Source organism: Chiloscyllium plagiosum, unplaced genomic scaffold (genome assembly GCF_037043375.1).
Source record: "Chiloscyllium plagiosum isolate Xiang-an unplaced genomic scaffold, Cpla_swu_hap1 HiC_scaffold_43, whole genome shotgun sequence".
Taxonomy (NCBI): Eukaryota; Metazoa; Chordata; class Chondrichthyes; order Orectolobiformes; family Hemiscylliidae; genus Chiloscyllium; species Chiloscyllium plagiosum.
Window position 1 is genome coordinate 44,129,320 of NW_028270181.1, and position 27,441 is coordinate 44,156,760.

The following is a 27,441-nucleotide window of genomic DNA, read 5'->3' on the forward strand; positions in this document are numbered from 1 at the left end:
CCATAGAAGGTAAATGAGGACTGCAACCAGTAATTGAAGGACTGATTAGAGATGGACTGTTGGAGCCATGTATGTCTCCTTATAATATCCCAATTCTACCAGTGCGGAAATGTGATGGAACTTATCGATTGGTGCAGGATTTGAGAACATTGAATCGAATAGTACAGATCAGGCACCCAGTGGTGCCAAACCCCTACACGTTATTAAGTAAGATCCTTCATGACCACAAATGGTTTAGTGTGATAGATTTAAAGGATGCCTTTTGGGCTTGTCCCTTGGCGGAGGAAAGCAGGAATTTGTTCGCCTTTGAATGGGAAGACCCCAAGACAGGACGGAAACAGCAGTACCGGTGGGCCGTGCTCCCCCAGGGGTTTACAGAATCCCCGAATTTATTTGGACAGATGTTAGAACAAATATTGGAGAAATTTAGCAGCCCCAAGGGGACTATCATGTTGCAGTATGTAGACGACCTCTTCGTAACAGGAAAAAGAAGAGAAAAAGCAGTAGAAGCCACTAACAAATTATTGAATTTCATGGGTCAGCAGGGACTGCGAGTATCTAAGAACAAACTGCAATATGTGGAGCGAAAAGTGAAATACTTGGGGCATTTAGTTAGTGAGGGAAAGCGAAAGATAAGCCCGGAACGGATAGAGGGAATAGTGGGGATGCCGCTGCCCAGGACTAAACGGGAGTTATGTAAACTTTTGGGTCTAACGGGATATTGCCGATTGTGGATTGATTCCAATGCTCAGAAGACTAAGAAATTATATCTCAAACTATTAGAGGGGGAACCAAAATGTCTAAGTTGGGATGATGAGGAAAAAGAACTAGTTGAGGAACTCAAAAGAGATCTGATCCATGCCCCCGTTTTAGCCTTACCTTCCCTAGATAAACCTTTCCATCTCTTTGCTACCGTAGATAAGGGAGCGGCTTTGGGTGTATTAACCCAGAGCTGGGGAGGAATGAAACAGCCAGTAGCATATCTTTCGAAGCTATTGGCTCCATATCCCGGGGATGGCCTGAGTGTGTGCAGGCCGTGGCTGCCACTGCACTGTTGGTGGAGGAAAGCAGAAAGCTTACATTTGGGGGAGCCCTAATAGTAAGCACCCCACACCAAGTGAGAACAATCCTAAACCAAAAAGCTCGGCAATGGTTGGCAGACTCGCGGATTCTGAAATATGAGGCAATATTAATAGAAAAGGATGATCTAGTGTTGGTCACGGACAATTGTTTAAATCCAGCTGCCTTTCTTTGGAAAGGGGAAGGAGAATCTCCTCACAATCCAGGGCACGACTGCCTTGACATTATAGAATACCAAACTAAGGTCCACATGGACCTGAGAGATGTTCCGCTTCATGCAGGGGCCCGACTTTTTATAGATGGATCATCCCGAGTGACTGAAGGGAAAAGGCATAATGGGTATGCAGTTGTAGACGGGATGGAAGGTAGTGGGTAGAGGCAGGAAGGTTGCCAAATGGGTGGTCAGCTCAAACCTGCAAACTCTCTGCATTGGAAAGAGCCCTTAGGGCATTAGAAAATAAAGAGGGAACAGTATACACTGACTCTAAATATGCATTTGGTGTTGGCACTTTCGGAAAGATATGGCAGGAAAGAGGACTGATCAATAGCTGGGGGAAGGAATTAGCACACAAGTTGATTAAACGGGTCTTGGAGTCCCTATTACTCCCCCGAGAAATAGCGGTAGTGCATGTAAATGGTCATCAGAAAGGAAATGAACCAGAAGTTAGGGGGAATAGACTAGCTGGTGAAGTGGCTAAGGAAGCAGCCCTGAGCCCATAAGAAGTGGTGATTCATTCCCTAATACCTACTGTCCCAGGTCCTCGGGAAGCTCCTATATTTACTGAAAGAGAGTAAAAAGAATTGAGAGATTTAGGGGCTGTAAAAACAGCTGACGGGCATTGGATGTTACCTGATGGAAGGGAAATGTTAAACAAAATGACGATGCGAGAAATTATGGCTGTCCTACATCGAGGCAGCCATTAGGGAGCACAAGCAATGTGTGACTTAGTTCTTAGAGAATATGGATGTAAAGGAATATATACAATTGCTAAACAAATATGTGAGGGATGTATAATATGCAGAAAGGTAAATAAGAAAGTCTTGTGAAAACAGACCCCAGCAGGAAGAGACCCAGGATTGAGACCCTTCCAGAGTATACAAGTAGATTATACTGAACTACCCAGTGTAGGAAGATTAAAATATATGCTGGTCATAGTAGATCATCTATCTGGTTGGGTTGAAGCATACCCCCCTAGCTACTGCCGCTGCGAGTGGGGTGTCTAAAACAATATTAGAGCACATAATTCCCCGATATGGGCTAGTGAACAATATAGATTTCGACCAAGGAACTCATTTTACCTCTGAAGTGTTACAGGGGAGTAATGGAAGGGTTGGGAATTTCCTGGGAGTTCCATACTCCATGGCACCCGCCATGATCAGGAAAGGTTGAGAGAATGAACCAAACACTCAAATGACAGCTGTCTAAATTGATAGTAGAAACCAGACTCCCTTGGACTAAATGTTTATCTGTAGTTCTCTTGCGAGTACGAATGGTCCCAAGGAAAGATTTGGGACTATCCCCCTATGAAGTCTTATTTGGATTACCTTATCTGCAAACAAATGGGGAATTGCCAATTCCTGAAACTAAAGACTTGTTCTTAAAGAAGTATATACTGGGCTTGTCCTCCTCTTTGTCTTTCCTCAGGAAACAGGATTTATTGGCACAGACTCCACCCCTTGAATTCACCATTCATCCCATCCGGCCGGGCAATTGGATCTTAGTAAAATCATGGACAGAGACTACATTGCAGCCGGACTGGGAAGGGCTGTACCAGGCTCTTTTGACTACCGAAACGGCAATAAGGATGGCAGAGAAAGGCAGGACTCATTACACTCGGATCAAAGGGCCAGTGGACCCTCCAGTTGAGGAAGTAGTCTGGACAGCCGAATCAACGCAAGACCCGCTGAAACTCAGACTAAAGAGACTTTGAGTAACTGACTACACAGTGGCGACGCGAGCGCGGGATTATTTCTGTAAGATTGTATATTAAGTCTTTTGGTGCTTCAGCACCATTTGTAGAATGCTGGAGATGCTTAGAGTTATGATGCTAGCTCTCTTAGTATTGGGATTTTGTCAAACATAATTTTATGTGTTATTAATGGTCCCTAAGTCTGATAATCCACAAGTAATATATCTGATTCATGCAGCGTAGTAAATTGTGGGGATGGAGATAATCAGAGACAGTGCCGCAGCTCTGAGATACATCTTAATCCTATGGGGATGGCCTTGTGGATGGTACTTGGTATACTGGAGATACAATTAAATGAAACATTTGGGATAGAAATGAAAGCAAATGGGAAGGATTCCTTGGGCTGTTGTTTTCGAATTAGTGTAGGACAGGGAAAATAGGTAGAACTACTGGGTAATAAGATACAACCTTTCACCCATCCTAAAGTAGTAAAAAGTATATAGGTAAAGGACTTGAAACAGACTATCGAAATAGAAACTGGGTATGGGGATGCAAATGCCTGGGTTGAATGGGTAAAGTATAATGTAAAAAGTCTGAACAAAAGCAATTGCTATGTGTGTGCCTCCGGTAGGCCAGGGGCCCAGGTGGTTCCCTTTCTGCTCGGTGGAAGCGAGATAGGAAGGGCATGAAATGTATGATAGCCCTGTATCAGGATGAGACTGCATGGAATGATAGGAATTGTACCTCCCTATCTCTGATGTTCCCTCCCTTGGAGAAGAAAGATTCAATAGCCACCCCCACCCCCCATGTTTCCAGCCGCAGTCGGAAATCACTCATTGTGTGTGCGTAGACAAGGTACAAATCAGTCTGGAGATTTGGGGGGAGCTAAAATTATGTACAGAGATTAAAAATGTCACCGAAACGGAGAAGGGAGGGAACTACTCAGCATTAAAGGTTCCCCGAGCGGATCTGTGGTGGGACTTTGGAGGCAAAATATAGAGACCCACCCTCCCTCCGGATTGGAGAGGGATATGTGCAATTGTACAATTGGCAATTCCATTTACCCTGGCATTTGAGAAGGAAAAGATAGTAGGGAAAAAGGAAAGGGGTAAGAGATTACTGTTCGACACTGCTTTCGATGACAGGATTTATCTCGACTCGGTAGGAGTCCCTAGGGGGGTACCTGATGAGTTCAAGGCTCGTTACCAGATTGCAGCAGGCTTTGAGTCAGCTCTCTTCTGGTGGGTAACAATTAATAAAAATGTAGATTGGGTAAATTACATTTTCTATAATCAACAGTGATTTATAAATTATACAAAAGATGCGGTTAAAGGAATATCAGAACAGCTTGATGCGACAAGTAGGATGGCATGGGAAAACAGAATGGCCCTTGATAAGATTTTAGCGGAAAAAGGGTGTGTGTGTGTGTGATGTTAGGAGGAAGCTGCTGTACCTTTATTCCTAATAACACTGTGTCTGATGGTTCAATCACTCGGGCCTTAAGGGGATTGACTACCTTATCAGAGGAACTGGCTGAGAATTCAGGAGTAGACACATCTCTCACGGGATGGCTTGAATCATGGTTTGGAAAATGGAAGGGGGTGGTGGTTTCCATCCTTAATTCCCTGATAGTAGTAACCAGGGTATTGGTAACCACTGGCTGTTGCATCATACCCTGTATACGAGGACTCACTCAAAGATTGATTGAGACAGCCTTAATGAAATAAGTGCCCCTAATGAGCAATCGGGGAGAAGGAATAAGTGACCTCGGGGAGATTCCCAAAATAAATGAAATTTCGGGCAAGATGCTTGTCAATTTGGAAGCGACATATAAGAAAAATGCAGAAGATGACAAATGATAATTAAAGAAAAAGGGGGAAATTATGGGATATAGGTAAAGCAGTTACTCCTGCAATCATAATTGCTTATGCAAGGTAAGTGAACTCACACCACTGTATAAGTGTGCTTGGGAAATCATGTCTCACAAACTTGATTGAGTTTTTTGAAGAAGTAATAAAGCAGATTGCTGATGGCAGAGCAGTAGATGTGATCTACATGGACTTCAGTAAGGCGTTCAACAAGGTTCTCCAAGGGAGACTGATTAGCAAGGTTAAATCTCATGGAATACAGGGAGAACTAGCCATTTGGATACAGAACTGGCTCAAAGGTGGTAGTGGGGTTGTTTTTCAGACTGGAGGCCTGTGACCAGTGGAGTGCCACAAGGATCAGTGCTGGGCCCTCTACTTTTTGTCATTTATATAAATGATTTGGATGCAAGCATAAGAGGTACAGTTTGTAAGTTTGCAGATGACACCAAAGTTGGAGGTGTAGTGGACAGCAAAGAGGGTGACCTCAGATTACAACAGGATCTGGATCAGATGGGCCAATGGGCTGAGAAGTGGCAGATGGAGTTTAATTCAGATAAATGCAAGGTGCTGCATTTTGGGAAAACAAATCTTAGCAGGACTTCTACATTTAATGGTAAGGTCCTAGGGTGTGTTGCTGAACAAAGAGACCTTGGAGTGCGGGTTCATAGCTGCTTGAAAGGGGAGTCGCAGGTAGATAGGATAGTGAAGGTGGCGTTTGATATGCTTTCCTTTATTGGTCAGAGTACAGGAGTTGGGAGGTCATGTTGCGACTGTACAGGACATTGGGTGGGTCACTGCTGGAATGTTGCGTGCAATTCTGATCTCCTTCCTATCGTAAAGATGTTGTGAAACTTGAAAGGGTTCAGAAAAGATTTACAAGGATGTTGCCAGGGTTGGAGGATCTGAGTGACAGGGAGAGGGTGAACAGGCTGGGGCTGTTTTCCCTGGAGCATCGGAGGCTGAGGGGTGACCTTATCGAGGTTTATAAAATCATGAGGGGCATGGATAGGATAAATAGATAAAGTGTTTTTCCTCGGGTCAGGGAGTCCAGAACTAGAGGGCATAGGTTTAGGATGAGAGGGAAAAGATATAAAAGAGACCTGAGGGGCAACTTTTTCACGTGTACGTGTATGGAATGAGCTGCCAGAGGATGTGGTGGAGGCTGGTACAAATGCAACATTTAAGAGGCATTTGGATGGATATATGAATAGGACAGGTTTGGAGGGACATGGGCCGGGTGTTGAGGTGGGACTAAATGGGGTTGGGATATCTGGTCGGCATGGACAGGTTGGATCGAAGGGTCTGTTTCCATGCTGTACATCTGTATGACACTATGACTGTAACCAAGAGCTAAGTTAACAACAATGAAAACTATGTGAAGGAAATATATAATTGTTTTTGTATTATCTAAGATGTGCATACAAGAATGAAACGTGCCTGCAAATAATGGTAGATGTTACAGCCAAATAGATAAGGTACTGTGAGGGGAGGGGGTGTAGGTTAAGCTAGATATGCTTGTACAAACAGTTACAAGCTTCTGTTTCCCGCTTCTGCAAAAACAAAAAATACCACAATCAAAAGGTCATAAGGCTCAGTATGGGCAAAGAATGCTGGGAAATATTGCTTGAGCTAGCAAGGAAGCAGAATGCAGTGGAGGAAGATATATAACAATGGACCACAGAGGGATGTAGTGAGATGGCCAAGCAGGACATAAATGTTGTTATGCACACGGCCGGATGAGGCCAGAGGGAAACAGCCGGGTTTCGAGTAGTGGGAGATGTAAACAGGGGAGGAGCAATAGGAGGAAAGAGAAATGAATTGTATATAAGATATGTACTTGCTAAACTCTGTGTGTCTACTTTAGACACCACGCTTGCAAGCGTATAATAAATGATACTGCTGCTTCAGACCTTGTCTCGGACTGAAATTATTGAAGTGAATGGGTTCTATTTCCCACACACTCTACACTTCAACTTTGAAACCTGTCCTTTTAAGATATCAGCACAATTGCAGAAATACTGCTGAGTTTGCTGCTAAATTCAGATACACAGAAAAAAACAACCAGTTTCATGCTCAACAACAAAATTATTCCATATAAATTTCACAATTTACAACACACAAGACCTCAAGTCGTCATCACAGTTGTGTACGAGTACAGAAGGAGGCATTTTGGCCCATCGTTTCTGTTCCAGCTTGGGAAATGTTCCCTTTATTTATTCATTTGTGGGATGAGGGCATTGCTGGCTCGGCCAGTGTTTATTGCCCATCCCTAATGGCTCAAAGAGCAGTTCAAAGTCAACCACGTTGCTGGGGGTCTGGAGGAACATGGAGGTCAGACCAACTAAAGATGGCAGGTTCCTTCCCTTAAATGCATTAGTGAACAAGTTGGGTATTTCCAACAATTTGCAATGGATTCATGGCAATCATTACTCTCTTGTTTACAGACTTTTTAAATCAATTCAAATTCCACCATGGCAGGATTTGAACCTGGGTCTCGGGATTAACAATGCAGTGATAACACCACTACACCATCACCTGGTCTGCAATGTGGGAGTATAGAGAGTAGCATTTACCGTCTGTATTGCAGGGAACAGCAGTCCCTGTGTATGCGATGCTGAACAGCAATTTCTGAGGATGTGAACCAGAAGGCCCTGTGCACGTGACAGAGAATAGCAGTCCCTGTCTATATTATATCAAACAGCAGTTCCTCTGTATAATTACAGTAAATGCTTTCACGGTGTTTATTACTGACAACAGCAGTTCCTATATATATTACACAGAGCAGCAGTACCTGTGTATTTTATACTGAACATCTGTATCTCTGTACAGGAAACAGAACTGCATTACAGAGAACAGCAGTTCATGTGTAGAGAATGGCAGTTTCTGTGGTGTCTGTGTTTATTGTAGAGAACAGCTGTCCCGGTGTATATTGTAGAGAACAGCTGTCCCGGTGTATATTGTAGTGAACAGCTGTCCCAGTGTATATTGTAGTGAACAGCTGTCCTGGTGTATATTGTAGTGAACAGCTGTCCCGGTGTATATTGTAGTGAACAGCTGTCCCGGTGTAGGTTGTAGTGAACAGCTGTCCTGGTGTATGTTGTAGAGAACAGCTGTCCTGGGGTATATTGTAGTGAACAGCTGTCCTGGTGTATATTGGACTGAACAGCTGTCCCGGTGTAGGTTGTAGTGAACAGCTGTCCCGGTGTAGGTTGTAGTGAACAGCTGTCCTGGTGTATGTTGTAGAGAACAGCTGTCCCGGTGTATATTGTAGTGAACAGCTGTCCCAGTGTATATTGTAGTGAACAGCTGTCCCGGTGTATATTGTAGTGAACAGCTGTCCCGGTGTATATTGTAGTGAACAGCTGTCCCGGTGTAGGTTGTAGTGAACAGCTGTCCTGGTGTATGTTGTAGAGAACAGCTGTCCTGGGGTATATTGTAGTGAACAGCTGTCCTGGTGTATATTGGACTGAACAGCTGTCCCGGTGTAGGTTGTAGTGAACAGCTGTCCCGGTGTAGGTTGTAGTGAACAGCTGTCCTGGTGTATGTTGTAGAGAACAGCTGTCCCGGTGTATATTGTAGTGAACAGCTGTCCCAGTGTATATTGTAGTGAACAGCTGTCCTGGTGTATATTGTAGTGAACAGCTGTCCCGGTGTATATTGTAGTGAACAGCTGTCCCGGTGTAGGTTGTAGTGAACAGCTGTCCTGGTGTATGTTGTAGAGAACAGCTGTCCTGGTGTATATTATAGTGAACAGCTGTCCTGGTGTTTATTGTAGAGAACAGCTGTCCCAGTATATATCGTAGTGAACAGCTTTCCCAGTGTATGTTGTAGTGAACAGCTGTCCTGGTGTATATTGTAGAGAACAGCGGTCCCGGTGTATGTTGTAGTGAACAGCTGTCCCGGTTTATGTTGTAGTGAACAGCTGTCCTGGTGTATGTTGTAGTGAACAGCTGTCCCAGTGTATGTTGTAGTGAACAGCTGTCCCGGTGTATATCGTAGTGAACAGCTTGTCCTGGTGTATATCGTAGTGAACAGCTGTCCCGGTGTATATCGTAGTGAACAGCTGTCCTGGTGTATATTGTAGTGAACAGCTGTCCTGGTGTATATTGTAGTGAACAGCTGTCCGGGTGCATATCGTAGTGAACAGCTGTCCCGGTGTATATTGTAGTGAACAGCTGTCCCAGTGTATGTCGTAGTGAACAGCTGTCCCGGTGTATATTGTAGTGAACAGCTGTCCCGGTGTATATTGTAGTGAACAGCTGTCCCGGTGTATATCGTAGTGAACAGCTGTCCTGGTGTATATTGTAGAGAATAGCTGTCCCGGTGTATATTGTAGTGAACAGCTGTCCCAGTGTATATCGTAATGAACATCTGTACCAGTGTATATTGTAGAGAACAGCTGTCCTGGTGAATACTGTCGTGAACAGCTGTCCCAATGTATGTTGTAGAGAACAGCTGTCCCAGTGTATATTGTAGAGAACAGCGGTCCTGGTGTATATTGTAGTGAACAGCTGTCCCAGTGTATGTTGTAGTGAACAGCTGTCCTGGTGTATATTGTAGTGAACAGCTGTCCTGGTGTATATTGTAGTGAACAGCTGTCCAAGTGTATGTTGTAGTGAACAGCTGTCCTGGTGTATGTTGTAGTGTACAGCTGTCCCAGTGTATGTTGTATTGAACAGCTTTCCCAGCGTATATTGTAGAAAACAATTGTCCTGGTGTATATTGTAGAGAGCAGCCATCCTGGTGTATATTGTAGAAAACAATTGTCCCGGTGTATATTGTAGAGAGCAGCCGTCCCGGTGTATATTGGAGTGAACAGCTGTCCCGGTGTATGTTGCAGTGAACAGCTGTCCTGGTGTATATTGTAGAGAATAGCTGTCCTGGTGTGTATTGTAGTGAACAGCTGTCCCGGTGTATATCGTAGTGAACAGCTGTCCTGGTGTATATTGTAGAGAATAGCTGTCCCGGTGTATATTGTAGTGATCAGCTGTCCCGGTGTATATCGTAGTGAACATCTGTCCAAGTGTATATTGTAGAGAACAGCTGTCCTGGTGAATATTGTCATGAACAGCTGTCCCGATGTATGTTGTAGAGAACAGCTGTCCCAGTGTATATCGTAGTGAACAGCTGTCCCGGTGTTTATTGTAGTGAACAGCTCTCCTGGTGTATGTTGTAGAGAACAGCTGTCCTGGTTTTTATTGTAGTGAACAGCAGTCCCGATGTATATTGTAGAGAACAGCAGTCCCGGTGTATGTTGTAGTGAACTGCTGTCCCAGTGTATATTGTAGTGAACAGCTGTCCTGGTGTATATTGTAGTGAACAGCTGTCCCGGTGTATATCGTAGTGAACAGCTGTCCCGGTGTATATTGTAGTGAACAGCTGTCCCGGTGTTTATTGTAGTGAACAGCTGTCCCGGTGTATGTTGTAGAGAACAGCTGTCCCGGGATTTATTGTAGTGAACAGCAGTCCCGATGTATATTGTAGAGAACAGCTGTCCCGGTGTATATTGTAGTGAACAGCTGTCCCAGTGTATATTGTAGTGAACAGCTGTCCCTGTGTAAATCGTAGTGAACAGCTGTCCCGGTGAATATTGTAGTGAACAGCTGTCCCGGTGTTTATTGTAGTGAACAGCTGTCCCGGTGTATGTTGTAGAGAACAGCTGTCCCGGTGTATATTGTAGAGAATAGCTGTCCCGGTGTGTATTGTAGTGAACAGCTGTCCCGGTGTATATCGTAGTGAACAGCTGTCCTGGTGTATATTGTAGAGAATAGCTGTCCCGGTGTTTATTGTAGTGAACAGCTGTCCCGGTGTATGTTGTAGAGAACAGCTGTCCCGGTGTATATTGTAGTGAACAGCTGTCCCAGTGTATATTGTAGTGAACAGCTGTCCCGGTGTAAATCGTAGTGAACAGCTGTCCCGGTGAATATTGTAGTGAACAGCTGTCCCGGTGTTTATTGTAGTGAACAGCTGTCCCGGTGTATGTTGTAGAGAACAGCTGTCCCGGTGTATATTGTAGAGAATAGCTGTCCCGGTGTGTATTGTAGTGAACAGCTGTCCCGGTGTATATCGTAGTGAACAGCTGTCCTGGTGTATATTGTAGAGAATAGCTGTCCCGGTGTATATTGTAGTGATCAGCTGTCCCGGTGTATATCGTAGTGAACATCTGTCCAAGTGTATATTGTAGAGAACAGCTGTCCTGGTGAATATTGTCATGAACAGCTGTCCCGATGTACGTTGTAGAGAACAGCTGTCCCAGTGTATATCGTAGTGAACAGCTGTCCCGGTGTTTACTGTAGTGAACAGCTATCCTGGTGTATGTTGTAGAGAACAGCTGTCCTGGTTTTTATTGTAGTGAACAGCAGTCCCGGTGTATGTTGTAGTGAACTGCTGTCCCAGTGTATATTGTAGTGAACAGCTGTCCTGGTGTATATTGTAGTGAACAGCTGTCCCGGTGTATATCGTAGTGAACAGCTGTCCCGGTGTATATTGTAGTGAACAGCTGTCCCGGTGTTTATTGTAGTGAACAGCTGTCCCGGTGTATGTTGTAGAGAACAGCTGTCCCGGTATTTATTGTAGTGAACAGCAGTCCCGATGTATATTGTAGAGAACAGCTGTCCCGGTGTATATTGTAGTGAACAGCTGTCCCAGTGTATATTGTAGTGAACAGCTGTCCTGGTGTATATTGTAGTGAACAGCTGTCCCGGTGTATATCGTAGTGAACAGCTGTCCCGGTGAATATTGTAGTGAACAGCTGTCCCGGTGTTTATTGTAGTGAACAGCTGTCCCGGTGTATGTTGTAGAGAACAGCTGTCCCGGTGTATATTGTAGTGAACAGCTGTCCTGGTGTATATTGTAGTGAACAGCAGTCCCGGTGTATATCATAGTGAACAGCTGTCTCGATGTATGCTGTAGTGAACAGCTGTCCTGGTGTATATTGTAGAGAACAGCTATCCCAGTGTATATTGTAGTGAACAGCTGTCCCGGTGTATATTGTACTGAACAGCTGACCCGGTGTTTATTGTAGTGAACAGCTGTCCTTGTGTATATTGTAGTGAACAGCTGTCCCGGTGTTTATTGTAGTGAACAGCTGTCCCGGTGTATGTTGTAGAGAGCAGCTGTCCCGGTTCATATTGTAGTGAACAGCTGTCCCAGTGTATGTTATAGTGAACAGCTGTCCTGGTGTATGTTGTAGTGTACAGCTGTCCCAGTGTCTGTTGTATTGAACAGCTTTCCCGGCGTATATTGTAGAAAACAATTGTCCCGGTGTATATTGTAGAGAGCAGCCGTCCTGGTGTATATTGTAGAAAACAATTGTCCCGGTGTATATTGTAGAGAACAGCTATCCCAGTGTATATTGTAGTGAACAGCTGTCCCGGTGTATATTGTAGTGAACAGCTGACCCGGTGTTTATTGTAGTGAACAGCTGTCCTTGTGTATATTGTAGTGAACAGCTGTCCCGGTGTTTATTGTAGTGAAAAGCTGTCCCGGTGTATGTTGTAGAGAACAGCTGTCCCGGTGTATATTGTAGAGAGCAGCTGTCCCGGTGTATATTGTAGTGAACAGCTGTCCTGGTGTATATTGTAGAGAACAGCTGTCCTGGTTCATATTGTAGTGAACAGCTGTCCCAGTGTATATTGTAGAGAACAGCTGTCCCGGTTCATAATGTAGTGAACAGCTGTCCCAGTGTATATTATGGAGAACAGCTGTCCAGGTTCATATTGTAGTGAACAGTTGTCCCAGTGTATATTGTAGTGAACAGCTGTCCCAGTGTATATTGTGGAGAACAGCTGTCCCGGTTCATATTGTAGTGAACAGTTGTCCCAGTGTATATTGTAGTGAACAGCTGTCCTGGTGTATATTGTCGTGAACAGCTGTCCAGGTGTATATTGTAGTGAACAGCTGTCCCGGTGTATATTGTAGAGAACAGCTGCCCCAGTGTATATTATAGAGAACAGCTGTCCCAGTGTTTATTGTAGAGAACAGCTGTCCCGGTGTATATTGTAGTGAGCAGCTGTCCCAGTGTATATTGTAGAGAGCAGCTGTCCAGTGTATATCGTAGTGAACAGCTGTCCCGGTGTATATTGTAGTGAACAGCTGTCCCGGTGTATATTGTAGTGAACAGCTGTCCCGGTATTTATTGTAGTGTACAGCTGTCCCGGTGTATATTGAAGAGAACAGCTGTCCCGGTGTATATTGTAGTGAACAGCTGTCCCGGTGTATATCGTAGTGAACAGCTGCCCCGGTGTATATTGTAGTGAACAGCTGTCCTGGTGTTTATTGTAGTGAACAGCTGTCCCAGTGTATGTTGTAGAGAACAGCTGTCCCGGTATTTATTGTAGTGAACAGCAGTCCCGATGTATATTGTAGAGAACAGCTGTCCCGGTGTATATTGTAGTGAACAGCTGTCCCAGTGTATATTGTAGTGAACAGCTGTCCTGGTGTATATTGTAGTGAACAGTTGTCCCGGTGTATATCGTAGTGAACAGCTGTCCCGGTGTATATTGTAGTGAACAGCTGTCCCGGTGTTTATTGTAGTGAACAGCTGTCCCGGTGTATGTTGTAGAGAACAGCTGTCCCGGTGTATATTGTAGTGAACAGCTGTCCTGGTGTATATTGTAGTGAACAGCAGTCCCGGTGTATATCATAGTGAACTGCTGTCCCGATGTATGCTGTAGTGAACAGCTGTCCTGGTGTATATTGTAGAGAACAGCTATCCCAGTGTATATTGTAGTGAACAGCTGTCCCGGTGTATATTGTACTGAACAGCTGACCCGGTGTTTATTGTAGTGAACAGCTGTCCTTGTGTATATTGTAGTGAACAGCTGTCCCGGTGTTTATTGTAGTGAACAGCTGTCCCGGTGTATGTTGTAGAGAGCAGCTGTCCCGGTTCATATTGTAGTGAACAGCTGTCCCAGTGTATGTTATAGTGAACAGCTGTCCTGGTGTATGTTGTAGTGTACAGCTGTCCCAGTGTCTGTTGTATTGAACAGCTTTCCCGGCGTATATTGTAGAAAACAATTGTCCCGGTGTATATTGTAGAGAGCAGCCATCCTGGTGTATATTGTAGAAAACAATTGTCCCGGTGTATATTGTAGAGAACAGCTATCCCAGTGTATATTGCAGTGAACAGCTGTCCCGGTGTATATTGTAGTGAACAGCTGACCCGGTGTTTATTGTAGTGAACAGCTGTCCTTGTGTATATTGTAGTGAACAGCTGTCCCGGTGTTTATTGTAGTGAAAAGCTGTCCCGGTGTATGTTGTAGAGAACAGCTGTCCCGGTGTATATTGTAGAGAGCAGCTGTCCCGGTGTATATTGTAGTGAACAGCTGTCCTGGTGTATATTGTAGTGAACAGCTGTCCCGGTATTTATTGTAGTGAACAGCTGTCCCGGTGTATATTGAAGAGAACAGCTGTCCCGGTGTATATAGTAGTGAACAGCTGTCCTGGTGTATATTGTAGTGAACAGCTGTCCCAGTGTATATCGTAGTGAACAGCTGTCCCGTTGCATGTTGTAGTGAACAGCTGTCCCAGTGTATATTGTAGAGAACAGCTGTCTCGGTGTATGTTGTAGTGAACAGCTGTCCCAGTGTATATTGTAGAGAACAGCTGTCCCGGTGTATATAGTAGTGAGCAGCTGTCCCAGTGTATATTGTAGAGAGCAGCTGTCCCAGTGTATATCGTAGTGAACAGCTGTCCCGGTGTATATTGTAGTGAACAGCTGTCCCAGTGTATATTGTAGTGAACAGCTGTCCTGGTGTATATTGTAGTGAACAGCTGTCCCGGTGTATATTGTAGTGAACAGCTGTCCCAGTGTATATTGTAGAGAACAGCTGTCCCGGTGTATATTGTAGTGAGAAGCTGTCCCAGTGTATATTGTAGAGAGCAGCTGTCCCAGTGTATATCGTAGTGAACAGCTGTCCCGGTGTATATTGTAGTGAACAGCTGTCCCAGTGTATATTGTAGTGAACAGCTGTCCAGGTGTATATTTTAGTGAACAGCTGTCCCAGTGTATATTGTAGAGAACAGCTTTCCCGTTGTATGTTGTAGTGAACAGCTGTCCCAGTGTATGTTGTATAGAGCAGCTGTCCTGTTGTATGTTGTAATGACTGCTGTCCCGGTATATGTTGTAGTGAACAGCTGTCCCAGTGTATATTGTAGTGAACAGCTGTCCCGGTGTATATCGTAGTGAACTGCTGTCCTGGTGCATATTGTAGTGAACAGCTGTCCCGGTATATATTGTAGTGAACAGCTGTCCCAATGTATACCGTAGTGAACAGCTGTCCCGTTGCATGTTGTCGTGAACAGCTGTCCCGGTGTATATTGTAGTGAACAGCTGTCCCGGTGTATATTGTAGTGAACATCTATCCCCGTGTATATTGTCGTGAACAGATGTCCCGGTGTATATCGTAGTGAACAGCTGTCCCGGTGCATATTGTAGTGAACAGCTGTCCCAGTGTATATCGTAGTGAACAGCTGTCCCGTTGCATGTTGTAGTGAACAGCTGTCCCAGTGTATATTGTAGAGAACAGCTGTCTCGGTGTATGTTGTAGTGAACAGCTGTCCCAGTGTATATTGTAGAGAACAGCTGTCCCGGTGTATATAGTAGTGAGCAGCTGTCCCAGTGTATATTGTAGAGAGCAGCTGTCCCAGTGTATATCGTAGTGAACAGCTGTCCCGGTGTATATTGTAGTGAACAGCTGTCCCAGTGTATATTGTAGTGAACAGCTGTCCTGGTGTATATTGTAGTGAACAGCTGTCCCGGTGTATATTGTAGTGAACAGCTGTCCCAGTGTATATTGTAGAGAACAGCTGTCCCGGTGTATATTGTAGTGAGAAGCTGTCCCAGTGTATATTGTAGAGAGCAGCTGTCCCAGTGTATATCGTAGTGAACAGCTGTCCCGGTGTATATTGTAGTGAACAGCTGTCCCAGTGTATATTGTAGTGAACAGCTGTCCAGGTGTATATTTTAGTGAACAGCTGTCCCAGTGTATATTGTAGAGAACAGCTTTCCCGTTGTATGTTGTAGTGAACAGCTGTCCCAGTGTATGTTGTATAGAGCAGCTGTCCTGTTGTATGTTGTAATGACTGCTGTCCCGGTATATGTTGTAGTGAACAGCTGTCCCAGTGTATATTGTAGTGAACAGCTGTCCCGGTGTATATCGTAGTGAACTGCTGTCCTGGTGCATATTGTAGTGAACAGCTGTCCCGGTATATATTGTAGTGAACAGCTGTCCCAATGTATACCGTAGTGAACAGCTGTCCCGTTGCATGTTGTCGTGAACAGCTGTCCCGGTGTATATTGTAGTGAACAGCTGTCCCGGTGTATATTGTAGTGAACATCTATCCCCGTGTATATTGTCGTGAACAGATGTCCCGGTGTATATCGTAGTGAACAGCTGTCCCGGTGCATATTGTAGTGAACAGCTGTCCCGGTGTATATTGTAGTGAACATCTATCCCCGTGTATATTGTAGTGAACAGATGTCCCGGTGTATATCGTAGTGAACAGCTGTCCCGGTGTAGATCGTAGTGAACAGCTGTCCCGTTGCATGTTGTAGTGAACAGCTGTCCCAGTGTATATTGTAGAGAACAGCTGTCTCGGTGTATGTTGTAGTGAACAGCTGTCCCAGTGTATATTGTAGAGAACAGCTGTCCCGGTGTATATAGTAGTGAGCAGCTGTCCCAGTGTATATTGTAGAGAGCAGCTGTCCCAGTGTATATCGTAGTGAACAGCTGTCCCGGTGTATATTGTAGTGAACAGCTGTCCCAGTGTATATTGTAGTGAACAGCTGTCCTGGTGTATATTGTAGTGAACAGCTGTCCCGGTGTATATTGTAGTGAACAGCTGTCCCAGTGTATATTGTAGAGAACAGCTGTCCCGGTGTATATTGTAGTGAGAAGCTGTCCCAGTGTATATTGTAGAGAGCAGCTGTCCCAGTGTATATCGTAGTGAACAGCTGTCCCGGTGTATATTGTAGTGAACAGCTGTCCCAGTGTATATTGTAGTGAACAGCTGTCCAGGTGTATATTTTAGTGAACAGCTGTCCCAGTGTATATTGTAGAGAACAGCTTTCCCGTTGTATGTTGTAGTGAACAGCTGTCCCAGTGTATGTTGTATAGAGCAGCTGTCCTGTTGTATGTTGTAATGACTGCTGTCCCGGTATATGTTGTAGTGAACAGCTGTCCCAGTGTATATTGTAGTGAACAGCTGTCCCGGTGTATATCGTAGTGAACTGCTGTCCTGGTGCATATTGTAGTGAACAGCTGTCCCGGTATATATTGTAGTGAACAGCTGTCCCAATGTATACCGTAGTGAACAGCTGTCCCGTTGCATGTTGTCGTGAACAGCTGTCCCGGTGTATATTGTAGTGAACAGCTGTCCCGGTGTATATTGTAGTGAACATCTATCCCCGTGTATATTGTCGTGAACAGATGTCCCGGTGTATATCGTAGTGAACAGCTGTCCCGGTGCATATTGTAGTGAACAGCTGTCCCGGTGTATATTGTAGTGAACATCTATCCCCGTGTATATTGTAGTGAACAGATGTCCCGGTGTATATCGTAGTGAACAGCTGTCCCGGTGTAGATCGTAGTGAACAGCTGTCCCGGTGTAGATCGTAGAGAACAGCTATCCCGGTGTATATTGTGGTGAACAGATGTCCCGGTGTATATTGTAGTGAACAGCTGTCCCGGTGTATGTTGCAGTGAACAGCTGCCCTGGTGGATATTGTACTGAACAGCTGTCCCAGTCTATATTATAGAAAACGGTTGTCCCATTGTATATGGTAGAGCACAGCTTTACTGGGAATGATGTCGAGAAAAGTTGTCCTGGGAATGATGTCGAGAACAGCGGTGCTGGTCTGTTTCACTCAGAATTGCAGTCCCTATCTAAATGATAGAGAAGGTCAATTTTCTGTCTATGTTGATTTGTATACTAAGGAGAACAGCAATCCCTGTTGGTAATATCCCAAAGAGCAGCCTCTGATTCTTTGAATCAGAGCAGCAATCCCTGTGTACATTACGAAGAATGGCAGTCCCAGTCTGTATTAAAAGGAAATGCAGTTCCTGGGTCTGTTACAGAGAACACCACTCCCTCTGCATATGACAGAGATCAATGGTTCCTATGTGTACTGCACAGAACAGCAGTTCCCATGTATACTGCACAGAACAGCAGTTCCCATGTATACTGCACAGAACAGCAGTTCCCATGTATACTGCACAGAACAGCAGTTCCCATGTATACTGCACAGAACAGCAGTTCCCATGTATACTGCACAGAACAGCAGTTCTTCTGCATATAACAAAGGACAGCAGTTGCTGTGTGTATTACAGGCAAAAGCAGCCCCTGTGTATATTGAGACCAGCAGTCACTGTGAATGTTAGTGAGCACAGAAGTCTCTCTGCATTAAGGAACAAGTCAGTCCCAGTGTTTGTGGGGGATAAAAACAGTCTCTTTGCATATGAATAGCAGTCCACGTGTATCAGACATTGAACACCTGTCCTTGTGTGTATTGTAGAGAACAACAGTTCCTCTTTGTACAGAGGAGAACAGTAGTTATTGTGTACAATCGAGAGAGCAGCAGTCTCTATTGTTGGGAGCAGCAGTCCCTGGGAACACAATACAGAAAAACAGGCCCTGCCTTCTGCATAGAGAACAGCACGGCCTGTCTGTATTATAGAGAAAAGCAGTCCCTGTATATTGTAGAGAATGAGCAGTCCCTGTCTATATTCAAGAGAACAGGAGTCCTTGTCTATAATACAGGGAACAGCAGTCCCTGTCTATAATAGAGGAAAAAGCCGTCCCTGTCTAAAAAACAGGGAACAGCAGTCCCTGTCTATAATACGGGAACAGCAGTCCCTGTCTATAATACAGAGAACAGCAGTCCCTGTCTATATTACAGGGAACAGCAGTCCCTGTCTACAATACAGGGAACAGCAGTCCCTGTCGGTGATACAGGGAACAGCAGTCCCTGTCCGTGATACGGGGAACAGCAGTCCCTGTCTACAATACAGGGAACAGCAGACCCTGTCTATAATACAGGGAACAGCAGACCCTGTCTATAATACAGGGAACAGCAGTCCCTGTCTACAATACAGGGAACAGCAGACCCTGTCTATATTACAGGGAACAGCAGTCCCTGTCTACAATACAGGGAACAGCAGTCCCTGTCTATGATACAGGGAATACCAGTCCCTGTCTGTGATACAGGGAACAGCAGTCCCTGTCTGTGTTACAGGGAACAGCAGTCCCTGTCTATAATACAGGGAACAGCAGTCCCTGTCTATAATACAGGGAACAGCAGTCCCTGTCTGTGATACAGGGAACAGCAGTCCCTGTCTGTAATACAGGGAACAGCAGTCCCTGTCTATGATACAGGGAATACCAGTCCCTGTCTGTGATACAGGGAACAGCAGTCCCTGTCTGTGTTACAGGGAACAGCAGTCCCTGTCTATAATACAGGGAACAGCAGTCCCTGTCTATAATACAGGGAACAGCAGTCCTTGACTATAATACAGAGAACAGCAGTCCCTGTCTATATTACAGGGAACAGCAGTCCCTGTCTATAATACAGGGAACAGCAGTCCCTGTCTATAATACATAGAACAGCAGTCCCTGTCTATATTACAGGGAACTGCAGTCCCTGTCTACAATACAGGGAACAGCAGTCCCTGTCTGTGATACAGGGAACAGCAGTCCCTGTCTGTGATTTCGGGAACAGCAGTCCCTGTCTGTGATACAGGGAATAGCAGTCCCTGTCTACAATACAGGGAACAGCAGTCCCTGTCTATGATACAGGGAACAGCAGTCCCTGTCTATAATACAGGGAACAGCAGTCCCTGTCTGTGATACAGGGAACAGCAGTCCCTGTCTGTGATACAGGGAACAGCAGTCCCTGTCTGTGATACAGGGAACAGCAGTCCCTGTCTATGATACAGGGAACAGCAGTCCCTGTCTGTGATACAGGGAACAGCAGTCCCTGGCTATAATACAGGGAACTGTAGTCCCTGTCTGTGATACAGGGAACAGCAGTCCCTGTCTATGATACAGGGAACAGCAGTCCCTGTCTATAATACAGGGAACAGCAGTCCCTGTCTGTGATATAGGGGACAGCAGTCCCTGTCTGTGATACAGGGAATAGCAGTCCCTGTCTACAATACAGGGAACAGCAGTCCCTATCTATGATACAGGGAACAGCAGTCCCTGTCTGTGATACAGGGAACAGCAGTCCCTGTCTGTGATACAGAGAACAGCAGTCCCTGTCTGTGATACAGGGAACAGCAGTCCCTGTCTGTGATACAGGGAACAGCAGTCCCTGTCTGTGATACAGGGAACAGCAGTCCCTGTCTATGATACAGGGAACAGCAGTCCCTGTCTATGATACAGGGAACAGCAGTCCCTGTCTGTGATACAGGGAACAGCAGTCCCTGTCTATGATACAGGGAACAGCAGTCCCTGTCTGTGATACAGGGAACAGCAGTCCCTGTCTATAATACAGGGAATAGCAGTCCCTGTCTATAATACAGGGAACAGCAGTCCCTGTCTATAATACAGAGAACAGCAGTCCCTGTCTATATTACAGGGAACAGCAGTCCTGTCTGTGATACAGGGAACAGCAGTCCCTGTCTGTGATACAGGGAACAGATGTCCCTGTCGATAATGCAGAGAACAGCAGTCCCTGTCTATAATACAGGCAACAGCAGTCCCTGTCTATAATACAGAGAACAGCAGTCCCTGTCTATAATACAGAGAACAGCAATTTGTGTGAATATTGCATAGAACAGCAATACCAGTGTATTTTATCCTAAACAGCCATCTCTGTGTATATGAAATAGAACAGCAGTCCCTCTGTATATTACAGAGAAGTGCAGTTTCTGTGTTAATGACAGAAAATAGCATATTAGATTAGCTTCCCTGTAGTGTGGAAACAGGTCCTTCGGCCCAACAAGTCCACACCAAACCTCCAAAGAGTAACCCACCCAGACCCATTTCCCTCTGACTAATGCACCTAACAGTCTGGCTAATTTAGCATGGCCAATTCACCTAATCTGAACATCTTTCGACTGTGGGAGGAAACCGGAGCAACCGCAGGAAACCCATGCAGACACGGGGAGAATGTGGAAACTCCACACAGACAGTCCCCCGAAGCTGGAATCAAACCTGGGATCCTGGTGCTGTGAGGCAGCAGTGCTAACCACTGAGCCACCGTGGCAGTAGTCACTGTGTATATTGTGGAGAACAGTGGTCTCAGAGTTCATTGTTGTAAATAGCAGTCTCTGTGTTTATTAGTGAAGAGCAGTCCCTGTATTATTGCAGAGAACAGCAGGCCCTGTGCTGATGAGAGTAAACAGCAGGCCCTGTCATTTTGATAGAGACTAGCAGTATTTCTCCTTATTGTCAAACAAAAGCAGTCTCTTTCATTTTTACAGAGAAAAACAATCTATGCCTTACTGTAGAGAACATCAGTCCATGTCTTTGCCATAGAGAGCAGCAGTCATTGTCTTTTCCACACAGTACAGAGAACCATTATAAAGAGTTAAAAATCACACAACACCAGGTTATAGGCCAACAGGTTTAATTGGAAGCACACTAGCTTTCGGAGCGACGTTCCTTCATCAGGTGATTGTGGAGGGCTCGATTGTAACACAGAATTTATAGCAAAAATTTGCAGTGTGAAGTAACTGAAATTATACATTGAAGAATTGATTGTCTGTTAAGCCTTTCATCTGTTAGAATGCAGTGATAGTTTCACTTCTTTCATGTGTAAATCACAAAACCCTTTCTTTAAAGTTGCATTCTCAGGTTAGCTGTTAACAATGGTGATAGCTAGACAATATGTTGAAGGTATTAGCCCCCTGTGTTCTCTGTCTATGACCTGATGTTTAGATTGATTCCAATCTAAAAAGTGAGATAACAGAGTTTTACATAAATTCATGCAGTTTTTGAGCTCAGAGTTCTATATGAATGTATGTGGTTTTTGAGCAAAGTGCAATGTAACTCCGAAAATACCAAAAAAATTCACCACGCAAAATATATGTGTGCATGTGGGTCTTTGTCTGTGTGTGTGTCTGTCTGGGGTGGGGGTTATGAGTGTGAGAAAGTGTTGTGTGTGTGTAGTGAGTGCAGAGTGTCTTAAGTCTGTGAGGGGGTGTGTGTCTATAAGGGTGTGTGTGGGTGTCTGTGTGCGCGTCTGTGTTTATCTGTGTCCGTGTGTATGTGAGAATGTGTGTGTGTGTGTAGGAATATCTGTGTGTGTGTGTGTAGTGCAATGGTGATCACCTGTAATGTGACATGAACCCAAGGTCTCCGAATCATTATAAAGAGAACAGTTAAGCCTTTCGTTTTATTTGTGGCAGACACTAGTCCCTGTCATAATACACAAATCCTTCCTATTCATATACCCATCCAGATACCTTTTAAATGTTGCAATTGTACCAGCCTCCACCACATCCTCTGGCAGCTCATTCCATACACGTACCACCCTCTGTGTGAAATAGTTGCCCTTTAGGTCTCTTTTATGTCTTTCCTCTCTCACCCTAAACCTATGCCCTATAGTTATAGACTACCCCACCCCAGGGAAAATACTTTGTCTATTTATCCTATCCATGCTCCTCATGATTTTGTAAAGCTCTATAAGGTCACCCCTCAGCCTCTGACACTCCAGGGAAAACAGCCCCAGCCTATTCAACATGGGTGGCACAGTGGTTAGCACTGCTATCTCACAGCGCCAGAGACCCAGGTTCAATTCCTGCCCTCAGGAAACTGTCTGTGTGGAGTTTGCACAATCTCCCCGTATCTGTATGGGTTTCCTCCGGGTGCTCCAGTTTCCTCCCACAGTCCAAAAATGTGCAGGTTAGGTGAGTTGGCTATGCTGAATTGTCCATTGTGTTAGGTGAAGGGGTAAATGTGGGGGTATGGGTTCCTCACCAGAAGGCTGGTTTGGCCGAAGGGCCTGTTTCCACACTGTAAGTAATCTAATCTAATTTAACCTCTCCCTATAGCTCAAATCCTCCAACCCTGGCAACATCCTTGTATATCTTTTCTGAACCCTTTCAAGTTTCACAACATCTTTCCAATAGAAAGGAGACCAGAATTGAATGCAAAGTTCCAACAGTGGCCTAACCAATTTGCTGTTATCTCAGGATTGTCTCTGCCTCATCACCCTTTTCTATCTCTGTCTGTCTGTCTGTCTCTCTCTGACTCTGTGTCTCTCTATGGCTCCTCCTCTCCCTCTCTCTCTCTCACTCTATCTCTCTCTCTAACTCTGTGTCTATCTCTCTCTGAGTCTGTTTCTCTCTATCCTATGTTTCTCGCTCGCTCTCTTTATGTCTGACTGCCTTTGCCCTCCCCACCCCCACCCCCACCCTGACTTTTGCTCCCCAACAATTTCAACATTCCTGGCAAAGAGAGAGGATCCAGAGTGGTAGAAAGGAAATCTGTTGGGGAATGTGAGCAGGGTGGAGATGGGAAAGATGAGGAATTGAAGGAAAGATGTGGGACAGACAGAGAGAGAGAGATGGGAACACAGAGGTAGAGATAGAGCTGTAGTGAGAAAGGGAGGGAGTGATATCTGTGGGATCAGAGTGTGCAGCAGCTCCCTCTCCATCTTTTTCGTCCCTTTGTCCTCCCAGCCCAGAACTCGCCCCTTGTGATAAAAATCCCAGAGACGGCCTGAACCCCACAATTCTTTTCCCCGTGTGTGAGTTTAAATGAGGAGACAGGACAGTTTCTGATTATTCTCTCTCTGGGTCCAGCTCTTGTCTGACGATTCCTCACAGGAGATTAGATTTGATTCTCTCTGTCTCTGCACCGTCCCGAGTTTGAGCTCCTGGGTCTAATCTCCCCCTCCTCCTCGGGTGGGGAACCGCCTGAGAGAGAAATGAGAATTGATGTGATATAAAATAAAGCCGTGGCACCAAAAGCACAGCAAGATCCCACCACTCTCTGCCTTCCACAATCTCTCCCTTTACCCTGTGATGCTGGATCAGTTTAATTATTGTATCATTAAGGCATTGCTTAACATCACAGCAACATCCAAATACAAAGATATCACCATCGAGCAGTTGGCCAGAGGCTAGAAACATGAATAACCATACACAGCAAGATCCCACAAGCAGCAGTGTGGCCACAGACAGATTATGTGTCACTCACGCTGGTTAAGGGTTTGATTCTGTCTCCAGGATGACAGACAGAGACCAATCCTACTGTTTGACAAATTCCAAGCATTTCCCCCTTCTTCTCTATTTGTCCCCTCACTCTCTGTTCCCCCTTTTGCTCCCTCTCTCTCTGTTCCCCCTCTCACTCTCTCTTCATCTCTGACATCTCTCTCCTTCTCTCTCTGTCTCTGTCAGATGTAATCTTGTACACTGCAATCTTTATCCCAACCCCCACTTTAAATAATGACGGCTCACCTTGTAGCGTGTGGGACGGTTTTACTTGTTTGAAACCTCAACAAAAGAAAACTGGACAGAGACAGACGCCCCGCCCCAGGTCAGGAGCCTTGTTGGATCTAGCTGCCCACTGAGATCTTAATTCGAGGGCAGCAAAGTGTTCCCATTCCTAATTTGTTAAACTCTTTCTAAGTCTCGTTAGTTATGTCAGTGCAGTTTGAAAATATTAAACATTGGTCCCACACTCGTGTCTTAGAGCCTGACTGTAGATACTCTGACACACACAGCGCTGGGAAAAGAGGGAGTTATTTGCTGAAGGTCTCTCGGGATTTTCCTGCTGTACATGTGGTTCCCAGAATCAAACTCTGTCTCTGTGTCTCTGTCTCTGTCTGTCTCTCCCTCCCTGCCCTGCTCTACATGCAGCCATTTCTAACTTGACTTTCAATCTCTCGTTTCCTTTCCCCTTCTCAAATATATCAGCAGAGTTTGGAAGTGTAAAACCTTGATCACATGCCTTCCCCTCAACACCCACAATACCCCCTCTTTATCCCCTTGCCCCCACCCCCAAACTCCCCCCAGTACAGGACTGCGAATTTCATGGGGACTGTACACAGGTTTTGTCAGGGGGGGGGAGTCAGTGAGGGTGTGTAAACCATGTGTTTATGTACCTGACCCAGGTATGATTCACAAACCTCACACCGTCCCTCACTCTCATTCACTCGTTCTCTCACAAGTGTATACACACACACACTCGCATGCCACATTCTGTTCTTCACAGACACTCACTCTCACATATGTGCATGCAAATATCCACACTGACGTGCACACACTTTCACACACAGTCACTGTCAATCCAAGACCCTCACTCTTACAGACGTATGCACAGTTTCATACACACTACCATGATCACACATATGCGCACACCCTCCCACTCACTGTCTGTCTCACACACTCGTGTGCACGCGCGCATACACACACAGTCTCACACTCTCCCACATATATCCTTCATATACTCACCCTGTCACACACATACTGTCTCCAAAACTCCTCCTCTTACACACGCTAACACACATTCTCTCTCTGGTATGCACACGCTCTCTCTTGCACACACAAACTCTCTTGCATGCACACTTGCTCTCATATGCTCATTCTCACAGGCTCATACTCTCTTTCTCTCACACATGCACATTCTCTCTGTCTCACACACGTACACCTTGTGTCTCTTTGTGCATGCACACACTCTCTCTCGCACATACTCTATCACACGTACACACTCAATCTCGCTCACACATTTTCTCTCTCTTTTGCACATGCGCACGTTCTCTCTTCCATAGGCCCTCTATCTCTCACACAAAGTCTGTCTCTCGCATGCACTCTATCTCTTGCATGTGCACACTCTGTCTCACGAGCATGCACTCTTTCAAGCAGGCACGCACTTCCTGTCTCTCACATGCAATCTCTCTCTCTCTAATACCCACTCCTATCTCCCTCTCACACATACTCCATCTCTCTCACATGCGCGCACACACACTTTCTCACATGCACGCACACAAACTCTCTCTCTTGCATTCTCATACTCTCCTTCTCTTGTGCAAGCATACACTCTGTCTCTCTTGCACAGGGACACTCTCTCTTCAAGCATGCACTCTCCTCCCTCATGCACACACTCTCCCTTCCTCTTTCTCATAAGCACTCTCTCTCACTCTCATGCACTCGCTCTCACACAGTCTCTCGCAAGCACGCATTCTCTTTTTTCTCACACGCACACTCTCTTGCTCTCACATGCTCTCTTTCTCTCTCACCCACACACAGTCTCTTACTCTCATGCAGGCACATACTCTCTCTAGGTCATGTGCACTCTCTCTCTCACACACACACACACACACACACAGTCTCTCTCGAAGACACACTCCCTTGTGCACACCCACACACTCTCTCTGTTGAATACATGTTAGAAACGAAAATCGCTTCTCAATAATCGCTCTAGACAAATTCAGGAAAACAAAGTTTTATTAACAAGTCAAGTCTGCAGAGTCGGGCACCCTTAAAGAAAAGGCGCGCTGAGGCTTACAAAGTCTCCATTATATATAGCACAAGTCCCTCCTCTCCTTGGCTCCAACAAGCCATGAGGTTCACATTCTTAAAAACATCATTATTTTTATCACAAAGTCTGCAACAAAAGGCTCCAGAGTCTCCAAAGTTTGTTGTTTTTCTCACCCTGTAGTCTTATCAGTCAAAGGCTTTAATCTGAAACAGATGTCTCAAGTCGTTCCCCCATCCTGGAGTCTTATCAGTCAAGGACTCATCCTTCCCTGCTGTGTGAATGGCTTCATTAATCAAGAGCCTGCTTGTTTTTACTATCACTCACAAATTGTCAGAATTCTGCACAATTTAAACTACTCTACTTTTGAGTATATAAAATGGTTGTTAGAAAAGAAACAAAAGTTTTGTCTTTTATTATAGATCAGTCTGTGGTCCAGGCACATCTTAAAGTTTAAACTGAAATTACCTCTCACAATTCCACCCTTTTCTTTCTTTAAGATGTGCCTGACCAAGATAAGCCCCCCTTTCCCTCAAGGGCCCGGGAAATCCTTGGTCTTTCGCAGCAACATCACTTTAAGTTCCCGTGTCCCATGTTGTGGAACCACCACTGCCTGGAGTCGGGAAATATTTTTCTGAATTAAAAACTGAATACAGGGAGTTCGGCAGGGTAATACGAGAAGAAGAATCATGCCGCCCCCAACCACCAGCAACGCCGTGCGCCACCAGCTACCACCTAGGAGACCATCCCATCCGATGCCACTAAGAGGACGCCAAGATTGTACTGGCACATGGGCCAATCTCCGAATTTCATCGGAAATTTTCAAAACCGCTTTACCATTATCGTCAATTTCTAGACAGCAGTTTGTCAGGTTAAATTTCCCGCACACACCCCCCTCCGAGGCCAACAGATAATCCAAGGCAAGTCGGTTTTGATATATAGCAGCCCTCATCTGATCCTGCTGCTGAGCCAACAGCTCTAGGGCCAGGGCAGTCCGGTTAGTAATGACCTCTACGACTGCTTGGAGCCTGATAATTCGATTTAGCATATAGATAGGAGTGCGATATCCCCATGATCCGTCCTGTGCCCAAGTAGCCGGCCCATAGTATTCAATAATCCGGGCCGGTGGCCACTCATCCCCCCAATCACCGACT